The sequence below is a fragment of the Cyanistes caeruleus genome, chromosome 2 (assembly GCF_971803275.1).
Source record: "Cyanistes caeruleus chromosome 2, bCyaCae1.hap1.1, whole genome shotgun sequence".
Taxonomy (NCBI): Eukaryota; Metazoa; Chordata; class Aves; order Passeriformes; family Paridae; genus Cyanistes; species Cyanistes caeruleus.
The window spans coordinates 27331297-27345158 of NC_141702.1; the positions used below are offsets into that span (position 1 = coordinate 27331297).

At 33.4% G+C, this 13862-nt stretch overlaps 2 long non-coding RNA genes across 2 annotated transcripts in view; one reads left to right on the forward strand and one right to left on the reverse strand.

Annotated features, from left to right (window-relative positions):
* LOC147654687 (uncharacterized) overlaps nt 1-13862 on the forward strand; it is a 72450-nt gene that overhangs the window by 30663 nt on the left and 27925 nt on the right. The gene's annotated exons all lie outside the window — the stretch shown is intronic.
* Nucleotides 10046-13565, reverse strand: LOC147654688 (uncharacterized). Its single transcript, XR_015282907.1, has 2 exons — nt 13495-13565; nt 10046-12147 (listed from the first exon to the last, which is right to left on the reverse strand). It is a non-coding gene; the product is annotated as an uncharacterized LOC147654688 (long non-coding RNA).

Below are 13862 nucleotides of genomic sequence, written 5' to 3' on the forward strand. Positions count from 1 at the left end.
TTTCTTCTGGATGGGAGGCAATTGTAATGCGTCAAAGAACACATGACTTGGGGAAATAGATAAAAATATTGGAGGAGGAGGAAAAACCCATGACCCACTTCCCCAAACCGAAACTTTAAATATTTCTTAGGGCTTTTTAAAATACAATTATCAACGTAAAAGAACAGCAACTGCAGAACAGTAGATATAATTTGATATCTCTAAGATCTGAGTTGAAAAAGTACTTCAGGAAATACTATTTCTATCAGTTCTCAGTAGAGTTGATGATTTGTATTACATATATATCCCAAACTCAATATTTGACCAAGATTTCTGAAGAAAAAAGAGACCTTACAGAAACTATCCAACTCCAAGAGACATTTGATGTACCTAGTAACTCTGCCATTTGCAGTTGTATGGAAAATTTCCACATAGAAAATTTCCCTTTGGCAGCAAGGAAGTGCCACAAGAAATGCAATACTATAAAAAGATAGTTATTTTTGTGTCATCTGGATAATTGTGGTAGCAGTACTAATTAATATTCATTGTCTTACTAGCACTGATGTAAGGAAATGTAGGAAAATTGGCCCGTCTGGGTGAGTCCAAGGGTGTAGTGGAAAAGTGTAAGTGCTGCATTAAACCGGATTCAGCAATGTTGCTGCCACAATCAAAAGGAGTTCTTCAACATTGCTTGGTAATCCACTGAGTGAGATAAACCTTGAGAGGGATGAAAATGTCTATGTAGATTTATACCCATCTATAAAGAAAAAAAATCAACAGGGTAAATTGTCTTCTATTAAACCTTTGCAAGCATCTCGAAGACCACGTGACTGAGCATTGTGTGTACACAGGCACGTGCACGTAAGAAGACAAAATACTGAATATAAAATTAGCTCATTATGCAGCTGTCCAGCATTTAGGTCTTCTCCAGGCATTTTCAGAGTAGAGAAAAATATTATGCCTGAATTATTGCAGATACAGTTTATATCTATTCTGGCAAACTCTTATTCATAGTAGTGCTTGTGGGGCTGTTTTAATACATACTTTAAAATGAAGTTTAAATATCCCTTTGGGTAAAATGAAAGACAGATTAAAACAAAATTATTGATCTAATTTCCCTTACCTTATCCTTTTTTGTATCAAAGAAGAATATAAAGGTCTGTATCAAATGTAAATGTGAAAAAAAATCACATCTTAAAACATTAGCCTGCTAAACTTTAAGCAGCTAACATCTAACTTTTCTAATCACAATTTAATCAAGTCTGTTATCTGTGGATAAGATAAAAGGCCATTCAATTTCTCTCTTACATCATGTTTTCCAGCCTGTTATTCCAAGAGTTACAGAATAGATAGATTATTGGTACAATTCTTATATATTCTTTCCAAATTAAACATATGTAAATGTCAATTAGCATCTATTCCACTCAGTGCCCGCTGCAATACTGGTTGGTCCTTATCAAGATCACAACAAACTGTGACTATGGAGCATGATAATTTATTTTTATAATGTGACTGTAAAATAAAGAAATGCTGGAACAACCACTTTTCCTTTTCCTTTTTTTTACTTTTTTAATATTTTAAGCAATAATGTTGTTTTTATATTTTAAACAGTTTAAAAAAGCAAATAAATTTAGATTTCAAGAAATAACAGTGGTTATTTTCCATTTCATAACCTTTCATACTCTTCTGTTGGTGGGAGTACTTCTGGGGCAAAGTAAATCCCTGTAGAATTTAGTCTACCAAAATTATAGTGTGCACAATGCAGAGCAATACATTGTTAGCTCAGTGATGGTAGCATAGTCATGAAAATACCCTTACATTTGAAGAAGTTCAGTAGAGTTTAAGCAGATAATGCATCTGCTAAGTGTCCTGAATCACACAGGAAATGAATCTCATTAAAACTATTTACAAACAGTGCTAGGGGATTTTTTTTCTGTCAAGCACTGAATATGTTATTTTTAAAATATATTTTCCTCATTAATTGAGTACTTCTGAGATGAAAATATTTGATGTTTTTGCTGATTCATTGTGGTATTCAGAATTCTTTGGTAAACACATTGTGTGAGAAACTATTTCAATCCCTTTTTAACATTTGGGGGTCTTTTTGCATTTAATTACAATTCATATAGAGAAACTAAAATCTGATTCTACAGTTCAGAACTATCATGCAGTCTAATTATTTGGGAAATTAGTACCATTCTTCATAGTGGAAAAATAGAAAGGGAGGAACATTAAGTATGAAATAGAGATGATTTGTTTCAAATTTGATTAATACAGCTAGATGTTTTTTACATACAGGTTTCATCTAATTAGAGTAAGACTGGTTTTATTGTAATAAACTTACAATAGCCTGGATTTTTATGAACTTGGTAAAACATAACTTATTTGGTTTCTTGTGGCATGATTTACATGAAATGAATATTTGCTCTTTGATTCTCTGCTATGCATTGTTTGATACCAAATAGTTCTGCAAGTAAAGATGACTACATAAATGTACCTTTTCCTTATTCAGTGGGACAAATAGAAAGCTTTGTTTTAAACAATGATTTAGTTCTGCTAAAAAGGGAGAACATCAGTCATTCATTGGGTTCCTAGTAGGGAAACCTTTTTCTGCTTACCTAATTTATAAATGCTCTGGAAAAGGGACCAAACAAGGACAGAGTCAGCTATTGGTATGAGCCTATTTTAAAAAATATGTTCAAGGCCATGTTGAAAAGAAAAGCAAAATCACTTAACAAAGTGGGGGAGGCTGGTAATGTGAAGGGAGAACATCGAAAATCACCACCCCCACCAAAACCAACAAAGCAATTCCAAACTAATTGATGAAATTAAAAATAAAAAAATTTAAGTAATTAAGATGGGTAAGTAAAACCCTTGCTTTACACATAAAGTGATGATCTCTTACCATTGTAATTCTGATTCAAATTTTCGTTTGATACTTATGTGAAAACATCAAACTTAGTGTTGTGTGCAAGTCAAACTAGAGATCATCCTCATGAGTGATTGCAATTAACTGGACAGTTTGGGAGAATAAAAACATAGCAGTGCACAAACCTTCCATCAGGTTTCTTGAAAGAATTGAGTACTATTTCCTACTGCAAATACTGGATTATGTGACTAGGAATCACCCACTGCTGGATTTCCTGCTCACAAATTGAGAAAACTTACTTGATAACAGAACTACCAGTGGTATCCTTGGATAAAGAGGTGATAACACTGTTCAGCTTGAGATCTGGCTGGAAGTCTGTGTCTGAAGAGTTACAGTCAGTGCCTTTATTTCCACGTGGGGATCAGTTAACAAGTATCTTGCAAGGGTTCATACTAAGATGAATACTATTTAATATCTTCACCAATGACACAGACAGGAGGATCAAGTGCACCAAGGTTTGTGCAGACCAAGCTGAGCAGTGCTGTTAGAACCATGTAAACAGAATATCCTGAGTTAGAAGGGATCACTGAGTCCCGTTCCTCATCAAGCTCAGTATTGGGGTCAATCCTATTTAATGTCTTTATTGATGATCTGGATGAAGGGATTTAGTACACACTCAGAAATACTGTGGATGACCTAAATTGGGTAGGAGTGTTGACCTGCTGAAGGGTAGAGAGGCTGTGCACAGGGATCTGGATAAGCTGGATGGATGGGCTGAGGCCAACAGTGTGAGGTCCACAGGACCAGGTGTCAGGTCCAGCACTTGGGTCAGCATTCCCCTGCAGTGCTACAGGCTTGGGGACAGACTGCCTGGAAAACTGCCTGGTGGAAAAGGACATGGGAGTGCTGGTCAACAGTGGTTAAACATGGTCCAGTGTGTGCCCAGGTGGCCAAGAAAGACAATGACACCTTGGCCTGTATCAGCAATAGTGCCAACAGAACTAGGGAAGTGACTGTCCCTCTGTACCTGTCACTGGTGAGTTGGCACCTTGAGTCCTGTGTCCAGTTCTGAGCCCCTCACCAAGAAAGACCCTGTGGTGCTGGAGCAAGTCCAGAGAAGGGCAATGAAGCTGGGAAAGGGTCTAGAGAGTGAGACCCATGAAGAGTGGCTGAAAGAGATGGGGTTGTTTAACCTGGAGTAAAGAGGGTTCAGGGGAGACCTTACTGCTCAAGTACCTGAAAGGAGGTTGTAGCAAGGTGGGGGTGGGTGTTTTCTCCTGGACAAGGAAATGGCTTCAAGCTGCGCTAGGTGAGGTTCAGGTTTTACATCAGGAAGAATTTCCTCTATGGTAGGATGGTTAAGCATTGTGATGGGCTGACCAGGGAAGTGGTGGTGTCGCCATCCTTGGAAACATTTAAGAAATTACTTGGAGGTCACTTGGTGCTACGGTTTAGTTGACAAAGTGGTGCTCAGTCAAAGCGTAGACTTTAAAATTTTGAAGGCCTTTTCCAATCATAATGATTCTAAGATTCTATGATTTTTGTAAATTATCCAAAAAAACACATTATTTTTTCTATCGAATTTGGAGTATCATGAAAAAACAGAAAAATATTTAGCTTTTTATTTTGATGAGAAAAAGGGGGAAATCTGTTGGTTTCTGCAGTTTTGTTGTTTGTTGGCTTTTTTCCTGTTGACTGTTTGTTTCTTTTGTTTTTTTTTAAATTTTGGTTGTTCTTGTTTTGTTTGCTTATGGTTGGTTTTGTCTTTGTTTTGCTTTAGTTTGGGGTTTGAGGTATTAGTTTAATAGGTGAATCCAAAAGCTTTATATATTCATAACTCTTATATATACACTGTCTTCTCCAGGTATTGACTCTTTTTAATTCCCTCCATACACTGAAGGGCTATGCCTGGCCTAATTGTGTCTGTTTTGGTGAAATGATTTAAGCACACAACTCATTAGAAAAGTCAGTAGTGATAGAGAAATCAGGAAAAAAACCCATATCTACACACCACTGTTTAAATCAAATAATAGATCAGGCCAACTCCTTCTTCTAAATTACTGCTCATTTCTAGCTCAATTTGAACTTCACTTGCTGAAGACCCATAATACAGTGAAAATTGCAACCTTCTAAATGTCTGTCATCAATCACTACATAGACAACTATTCAGAGTAATGTATGTCCTCTGATGTTTGTGCTTTTGGTACTAACAACAATTTAGAAGTCATAATGTTTTCTCCTTGATTCTCTAAGTGAAAAATTATCTTATAGCTCTTTTCTCTAATGTAATATTGCTATTGTCAGCTGAAGAAAACACAATTTTGAATTTCATATCGATAATAAGGTACTGCTGAATGAATAACCACAGCTGGAAATGATGTAATGACCTCTCACCAGATGTCCATGACATTTCCATTTGAGATAGTCTTCTTACATTCCTAAATCTTGGTTCTTAATCTCTTTCACATATACTCCTATCTGTGCAATCTTGCTGGCTGTTCCTTATTATCATTTTCTTACCTCAGAGATAGTTATGGAATGCCTCTGGCTTTTGAGGATTATATTGCAGTCTGAATCCTACCCAGTTTATCCAAAATAATTCCTCGTGTATAAGCTTTGTCACTGTTTTGGACTACTGTAAATAAATCAAATACTATTTTGGTCCTAATAATTATTATCATTTAAACTTCAATTGTCACATAAAGTCCCCAAATTTACATATTAGCTAATAGTAGTCTCCACTTACATCAGTAGTAAGTAGGGAACAAACAAACAGTAAAATAAACAGTAATAAATAAAATAAACAGTAGAATCCCCACTTACTTCAGTGGAGCTCTGCATGGAGTAAAGCATTGGTTAATGACAAGATGCTTGCTAGACTTGCTAGACTGCTTTCAATGGACACAAAACTAAAATTTAACTTTCAAATGACACATAACTAAAATTTGCTAAGACAAGGTTTGATTTACATTGAATGGTAAACACTGAAAATTTGAAATTTCAGCTCTAAAAATATAATTAAGGAACCTGAAATGAAACTTAGAAATTAAAACTCTTACCCCATTCCTTAAAAGTTATTAGAAGTGTCTAAATGGTTACAATGCCTCATTTCCCACCAGTAACTACTACAAATAGATAAAATTTGGTTTTGAACAAAGCTTTCTATTATTGGCAGTATAGAAAGTTTAGCAGTGCTTTGGAATCAAGACTTTTTTTTTTACAGAGGGAAAATACATCATTACGTTTTTAAGAGGATATCAAATGATGGAAGACAAATTAGTTGTCAAGACTTAAACATAAAGAAAAGTGGAAACATGTAGTGCTTACTTTACTGTTTAAGATTAAATGATGCAAGAAATTGATGAATTTGGCTTAAATTCCATGTGGGGAACATTTACAGTCTTATGCCCTTAAATACTTTAGCTACAAATTGATATGCCAGATTGGAATCTTTAGGAATGTTGTTAGTAGATTTCCTCTTGAAGCTTCTTTACCTGTCAAAAATGGAAACTACATGTTTGATAAAACAGCAAAAGTATAAATGTCTAATCTGGGGATGAGTGCTCCTGAATGAGGATGATGTGTAAACACTTCTACACAGGCTGCTCATTGTAACGTGCATAGAGTGGAAACCCACCAAATAACAAACTTGGACTTCTGGGGTACACTATGGCATGTGATATCTGGGAATTTGAGCCCCATCACACTGCAAAAACAGTTGAAAGTCCATTTCACAACAATGAATGCACTAACAGCAAAAATGTTCAATATATTAGAACAGGAGGTGGATCCCTCTGCTTTGTTTCAGAAGACACAATTTCCATTTGATGCGATTAAAAAAAAAAAGGGAAATTGTTTAACTTTAGGAAGAAATTAAAACTGGGAATTTGAATTGGAGGGAGATAAACTACTTTCAGATAATGACACAGTGGCTGTCTCTTAGAGTTTAAAATTTTTAGAATATTTGTACAATAGTCACAATCACAAGGCATATCTAAGAGTCATTCCCTTTTTGTGGGCAATGATTGAACTGCCATTTTCATTATTATTAGGCTCTAGATTATGGTTAAGTAATAACTAAAATAATTTTTGTAGGTTTTGGAAATATTTAATTTTCTTTTGCCACTTTTGGGTACTTCAGACATATAAAATTTAAGTATACAATTTAATGATGTTATTAAAAAATACAGTAATTTGTTTCATTTATTAGCTGTACAAAAATCTGAAGTAATCTACCATACAAAGGAAGAATGCTGTCACTTAGACCTTTAGTTCTGAATCAGTGAGCTTAATTCTGTGAGGTTTTATTCAGTATCAATCCATTTACTATAATGAATTTCATGAGAAATAAATGAGAATAGCACTGCACTCATTGTATTTGCACAAATTTCAGCAAGGTTAGTTTTTAGTGTTTGGAATATTACTAATTTACAATACAGCTTATTTTCTCTTAGGAAAACCATAGGAAAAATATCTCATCTTGATAGCTGAATTTTTCGTTTAAATTTTGGTCAAAAGAAATAAGACACTGAAGAAGGATGTAAACTAGGCTCAAAACTTTTCCATTGATTCTGCAAGCTTTCTAAATAGCCATGCTAATCTCAACTTTCATACATTTTGAACCAGAGAATGTTACCAACTCTCTCTGTTGAGGATGTAGTCTCAAAAATGTCAGGTGATTGTCAGAGATGTAAGTTCCCTAACATGCTACCCATGAGTGTTCTATCTCTGGGTGCTGCTGTATTGGATTAATCTCTTTTCTAGGATGGAATAGACATGCCTCCTCCCCAGTGAGTCCAGCACACTAAGAACCATAGAAGTTATACCTCCTGTAATGCTTTGTTCTTTACTGGCACAATGTCTCAGCAGAGCACAAAAGCAGGCAGTCCTGTGAGAGTTCTGTAACTATGAGTAAGTATCTAGTGTGGCTCTCTTACGGGTTTCACTCACAATCCGGTGTTTTCTAGATGACAGACAATTTTCAAAAAGCATAGGAGTGACAGGGTTCTACATTCAACATATACTCAGCTTTTAAACAGCATCATAAAGCTGTTCTACAACCCTTGATAAAAATCTCTTCTGAAATTCTCAGAGTAAGGCTATCAGTTGAGTATACAGTAGGAATTGTTATTATTATCTGCAGCATACAGGTGAAAGACAGGTGTAAGAAATCAGTCACAAAGTGGCAACACATGCCAATTAACAAATCAAGTTAAAATGTATAAATTAATGTCTTCACTTACCATAGGACAGGTAATTTCACTTTTTAATTCCTAGTCTAACAAAATACAGTAGCCTTGGAGAATTAGTAAAATTGTATAAGGACTACCCTGATAGATATCTAAAATCTTCACCCAGGGGATTTTAAGTTTTCTAAAATACAATTTCAAGGTCTATAGGGAGGTGTTTTCCATATAAACTGCTTAACACACAATTATAATCTTTTTATGAGCATCCTGTGGTATGAAATATTTTTCTGTAGTGATGACATGACATATTCTATTCTTATTATTTTATTATCTATTAGAGGAAATTCTATTTTAGTTTTTCAACTGCAGGACCAAACCATACTCCTGGTGAAGTAAGACAGAGTAAGGTAAATATTAAGAACTATGGAAATTCAAAACTGGGAATTATTGTTAAACATTCCTGAATATTTAGTGCCCAGAAAAATAATAACTTTTCTGTAAAAACTAAATACTAGTAAAATTTAACAGTCTGAAAATGACTAAGTTTTCCATATTAAAAACTTACTCAAATGTGAGAATACAGAGCTAGGAAAATATTGCAATGCATTATTTAAAATATATGTTTTTAAATTCTCTCCATAAAAGGATCTTCATCAAGAAAGCTTTTTGTTTTTGAAAATTAAAGAGATAATGAGTTACGTAAAAAAAAAATAATTATAATTTAGAATAACATGCAACTTTGTGATCAGATCAGATCAAAGATCACTTGTGATACTTGGATATGTACAGATTTAATAGATAAATATGTAGTTTTCCTAAATTTAATACATGCATTACCATTTATTCTTCAAATGCATATCTTCATATTAGTTTAAATGTTCACTAATCATCTTGGCACCCTTTTACAAAGAGAACAAAGTTGAAAAATCGTACCAAATAGATGACTATTTTTCAAAAGCAACAAATAAGAGATATTTTCATCTTTTCACAGCATTAAAAACTATTCAGGCATTAAACAGCACGCTATCACTTGTATTAAATATACATGAAAATCTCTAAAACATTTGAAACGTTTTGAAAAGTGATGTCATCTACTGCTAACAAAAAAGAGAATGTAAATTAGCTTAAAGCTGGGGTAATGTTGAAGACTAAAAAAAATATCTTGTTTCTTAGTTTCTTCCAGAGACTAAGCATACAAAATAAGAAACCACAAAACACCCCAGACTGAACAACTGAGGATTACTTCTCTAACAGAAGTGTAAACACTAAAATTCTGAAATGCTAAGAACATATCCATCACGTGAGCTAGTGTGAAGTGCCTGGACTTTGAAAATATTCTGGAAGTTCTAAAAGTCTGAAGAAGTTAAAACCAACAAACCAACCAACCAACCAAACAAAAATATTAGATCTCATAAATTACTCTGGGACTTTACAACTCAATTGACATTTCCTGGAGAATATTTTGTTACATTACATGACCTTTTTGCACACAATACCAACCAACCTTTTTTGTTTTATCCAATCACTAAACACTTGTAGCTAAAATCTCTCTTCACTAAGCAAATAAGCATGAATTTCTTCATTTATTATTTTTCATATTAAATATATAAATAGAAATTTGGGCCCATAAAAAAAATCTTGACAAGTTTTTATACAGGTGTTTTCAGAGATCTAATTACATCATAATTCATACATGAAAGTATTTAAGGCTTAATTACAAAATTTTATAGTATACTATTTATCTTACTGTATTTATAATTTCATAATGTTTTCAGATATGTACAGGACCAGCACTTCTTCTCTGAAAGAAGCTTTGAGCAAGCTAATGTTGCTTAGATTTTTCCTTAAATGCAAGTAGTTCTAGATCCTAAAGAAATGCTAGTGTATTTTTTAAAATATATAAAAAAGTTGTTATAATTTGGTTAATAAATTTTATGTATTTCTAAAGTTCTGAAGAAATTATTACTCTGTATCTGTCATAACATTCTTAGAATAGGCTGAAGGCTGCTTTATTTTCTTTTCTTTATGTAAAGGAATTCCAAAGGATAATGTTGAACTGCAAAAGTGTGGAACATCTACTACTCCAGACCTGAGCCATGCATAAAATACTCACATGGCAACACAACACAGAAAACTCCCACGTACCAAAGACACTCCTGCTACATTCATGCTGTCCTCCTAAACAGAAAGCCTCCCTTATATGACCTAACAAACACTTATGAGTCATAAGTTATTTACCACTGATGTACATAATGAGTAATATAATAAGAGAAAAAAAAAATTCTCAGATCATCGTGTGCTGCAATTTAAAATTAAAACTTAAAAAAAAAAATAAATAAAGTGAGCCTTAGCCTGATGAATTAGATTAGTGTTTGAGTTAGAAAGATTAGATAAAGTAGTACTTCCTTTGAAGGAAAGTCAATATCTACTTTATGTGTCTCCTTCCACCTCAATCTGTGAAAGTGTGTATTTTTTACAGGTAATTATAAAATCCTATCTTACAACAAAATTTGCATTGTAAAGAACATAGAAGAAATAGAAGATAATAAAGAGAATCTTCATCTTTTAACTCCAAATTCTGTCCCTGCTTTTATGATCAAAGCACTTTATTTTACCCAATAATTGCTGCTATTTGTAGTCAATATTTAACGTTCCCTCCCTTGTAAAATCAGACACCTTATGATGATCTAGAAAGCAGAGGAATACAAAATCCATTTGTTGCTAATGGGACTCATGAAGCTCTCTTCTGCTGTTATCTTTGACAAATAACAAATTTTTAAAAAAATGATCCATCCATAGTGTATTTGCATTGAATAGTAACATAGGTATGACTTCTAACCAAGTCTGGCACACAATCACAGTGTAATATTTTTTATGAATATTTATTTTATAAACTTATATTTTGAACAGAAGAAAACAAAAGCAAGAAAAGCTATCATCACTTTCATTAACAAGATTCAATGCTGTTGCCACAGGATGAATTAAGAAAATCCAAACCTCCTCAGATAAATAAACATTTATCATGAACAGGATTTAGCATTAGGTATGTATAAAACACGTAAAAGTTCTTATTCATAATTCTCTCTAATAGCTGATATTTATTGCTAGTTTGATTGTGTTACAAACATCCTAAGCTGGTTTTCAAATTTAGGTGTTTTTTATTTTGTTTCTTTTTTCTCTTAAAACAAAGTAAACTAGATTGATCTGATTATAAAAATTCATTTTTTACACAAAAGTAAGAAGAGATTTCTCTCTGAATGTTCTGAAGGCTTTTTACCTGGAATTAGTACATGATAAAAAAATTACATTTTTTCCTGGGGATAACATCTCTGTTTAAATACAAATCCTGACACACCCATATTTGAGTGAAGAATATATTATTGCTTCCATCTCTTCTTCCATAATAAATCATGCTGGTATTTTCTCTTTTTTATCAATAGCCTGGCTTCATTTTCTCTTTAAACCTGAAGATAAGAAGCACTTTTATTCTATAAACAGGTAGTAGTAGTAGTGATCAAAAATAATATACATATATGTAACACATATACAAGCTGCACTATTTTTTTAATGGGAAATGTCATAGAACAGACCAAATTTCATACTAGCCCTTGTTGGAATATAATAATTTTTTTCAACATTTAGAGTTCTTATCTGCAAGTATTTTAAAAACTTGTTGAGATGGTCACCTTCTTTTATAATAAGATTATTGGAAATGTTCTGTGTGGTTTGAAAGCAAAAACTTAATCACAGGTTCTTGTTCTGGCTATATGAAAGTAAATACTTCTTTTTTTGTTTGTTTGTTTTTTGAGTATTTTTGTTAAGGTTTTGTTGTTGTTTTTCCCTACACTCATACCTCACTGCTCAAATCTTTTGTTTGGTTGCCCAGGGCCTTAAAATAGGCCACCTTAAAGGTCTGTTGAACTATGTGTTCTGGTGTTAATAACAAGGAACACAAAAGAACAAGGCAAGCAGATAGTTATACTCACCATTAATATTCCCCCAAAGATTAATGAATCTATAATTCAGGCAGTTTTAAACAAAGGTGTTCCGACAGCTAAAACCACTCTCTACCTAGAATAATTCTCACATCATCTCCATATTCCTTGGGACCTACAATAACATCAATGTAGAAATTGTGTCATTTCAGATCAACCTTAACTGCTATGGAATAAGTAACAGAACATTTGCACAGACATGGAAATTATACTTGCTGCATTTCTTTCTTAAGATAATAGCAGTATGGAGTTGTTTGAAAAGATTAGGGTATGCCTAAGTGCCTAATAGAGCTGATCATTATCTAATAAAGGAAACCAAAATTGTGTCTGATGACACAGATGATATGGAAATTTATATACTTTGTGAGCTTATTTTTTCCAGGCTCAGCTCTGCAAGCTGATGTGCAGACACAAGTCATGTGTAACCATTTTAGAATCTAGTCAGAGCACAGGACTGCCTCCATGTTCCTGTATAGAAACATTTTCCATTTGTACAGAACCTTCAGATACATGCAATATTTTGTTCTTTCTTAAGTATCTCATGCATTCATTGCAAATGTAAAATTTAGGTTGTGTAAATATGTTTGCACATATAGTTTTAACAGCATTTTTTAAATATGTCTTTTCACAACAACTGCTCTTTTTAAAAAAATGTTAAAACAAACAACAACAAAAAATATAACTTCCCCTAGGTTTAGTGTTTAAAGATACTCTTCAAAGGGTAAGCAGATTATAAGAACTAGAGAATGAAGATATTGTCTTTCATGTGTCAACTACTTCCCAGTTTTTATCAATACACTGGACAGGTGAAATGTTGGTAACAGAAATCTCCCTTGGATGTTGACACTGCAGAAGAGAGTTTAGAGAAATGTAAAAACTCCTGTAAAATATATATTTTTAAGCTGATAGATATATATCTTCTTAATATTATTAAATTTGGAATAGGTTAAGCAATTTTCACAAGTATTTTCTAGGGGTGGGTGATACAGCATGTCTGAGGATTTGGGATCAAGGACATGATATGATTCTTCTCTGTCACTCAGATATTAAACATGAATTATAGAAGGTGATTGCATCTGTCACCCTTGCCTGAAGCGATGATATTAAGGTTTTACAGAGCTATCAAAAACCTGCTGTGTCAGAGAGATTAGCATGATTTCAAATTATTATCAAGCGTGGGAAGATAATACTTTGATTCAAACCATATTTGAAGAAACAAGGGAAATATAAAGAAGCTTCTATATTGTCAGATTTCTGCTTAAATGGCAACTCTTACAAAAAAGGTGGGGTTATATTAATTATTTTCTTTATGCATAACTTTTTTTTTTACTAGTACAGAAAATTAAAATTTTCATCAGAATGCTGAAAACAAAACTTTTTAATTAACCTAAAATTAAATACGAATGTTGTATAAATCAATCTGTAAATGAGACAGTAGTAAAACTGGACAAAGCTATAATACCTTTCCACATACAGTGACACATGGACACAGTTATTATCTGAGGCTCTTTGTGACCTTTTCATGAGCAATCTGTAAAGAAACAGGTAGATAAAATGGAAGTAACTATGATACAGCAACATACTTTTTCATCTTTCTATTGGTAAAATGGTTTTGTTTGTTTGTTTTTGTTGTTTTTGGGTTTTCTCCCCTTGTTTCCCATTGGATGTTGTTTGGGGAAGAGGGATTTTTGTTATCATGGGGGTTCAGTTGCTGTGGGTTGCTTTTTTTTTTCATTTGTTCTCTCTCTCTACCACACGGAAGGAGGCTTCTCTGCCACATTGTCCCCTGGACATTGCAGTCAGCTGTGGGGGAGGATCTTCCCCACATCT